At 32.9% G+C, this 1,126-nt stretch overlaps 1 protein-coding gene across 1 annotated transcript in view; it reads right to left on the reverse strand.

Annotated features, from left to right (window-relative positions):
- The window catches only part of LOC117174946, a 57,208-nt gene that overhangs the window by 6,850 nt on the left and 49,232 nt on the right, over positions 1 to 1,126 (reverse strand). The gene's annotated exons all lie outside the window — the stretch shown is intronic.

Raw genomic sequence — 1,126 nt, forward strand, 5'->3', positions numbered from 1 at the left:
TAGTTTTCAATTTAGCTATACTATTCTTGTTGCAAATTTTCCAAATTACGGTAGCATTTGTAATTGATGATTCTATTATTCGTGAAAAAATTTTAAAATTCGTCTGGGGAATTCCGATCCCGAATTCTCGTTATCTGATGAATCATCTACATCAGAGCCAGAGTAATCTGGATTAGGTATGATGATACGTTCATCATTTTCATCGGAATCCCATTCCGATTCGGAGTTTGTTGCAATTTTTGAGGCTTTACGCTTTGGCATTTTTTTTTGCTGGGTGCACTCGAAAATTCCCAGGATGACAATGCGGTGAAGGTGTGGTTTGATGTCAAAGTGCAATAAAGGTTACGGAGTCGTTGGAAATTTTTTATTGAAAAACTATGCGCTTTTCGGAAAATTTGAAAAAAATAAAAAGTTCTTGTAATCTGCCCAGAAATACGCCTGAATTTTTCCGGAGCGTTTTGAGCAAAATTTTGAATTTTGCAAAAATTGTTCATATGCAAAATCCAAAATTTTGCTCAAAACGCTTCGAAAAAATTCAGGCGTATTCCTTGGCTGATTACAAGAACTTTTTATTCTTGATGATTTTTCCAAAAAGCGCATCGTTTATTGTAAAAAAATTCATGAATGTTTTCACAAAAATTTTGCCATTAAGACGCCATTTTGAAAAGACTAAAACGAAAAATCGATCTTTGAACCATGGATTCTTAAAGTTTAGACATTTATTCCACCGGTTAGTGAGATTCCAGGTTAATTACAGACACGAAAAGCTTTGGAAAATTGTACACAAAAAAAAAATAGGCACGAAAAATCACGTTTTTTTTGTTTAAACTGCATTTTGGGATAATAAATAATTTTTTTGAGGAATTTCATTAGCACCGTCGGAAAGAGGAGATCTTAAGCAATAAAAATATATGTGTCTCAATTTTTTCTAGTGTCGAATAGTCTTAGTTATTGGCCGTTGAAAATCAGTGTACCGGTAGTGGCGTTTTGGCCGTTTAAGGGTTAATAAGTTCCGTTAGATTTCTTAGATTATCAAATAAACGTTAAAAAAAGGTAGAAGAAAATCGGATAATAACTTCAAGAGTTATCGCACTTTTGTTGCATTCACAAGATTTGTAAATATTTC

The sequence above is a fragment of the Belonocnema kinseyi genome, chromosome 6 (genome assembly GCF_010883055.1).
Source record: "Belonocnema kinseyi isolate 2016_QV_RU_SX_M_011 chromosome 6, B_treatae_v1, whole genome shotgun sequence".
Classification (NCBI taxonomy): domain Eukaryota; kingdom Metazoa; phylum Arthropoda; class Insecta; order Hymenoptera; family Cynipidae; genus Belonocnema; species Belonocnema kinseyi.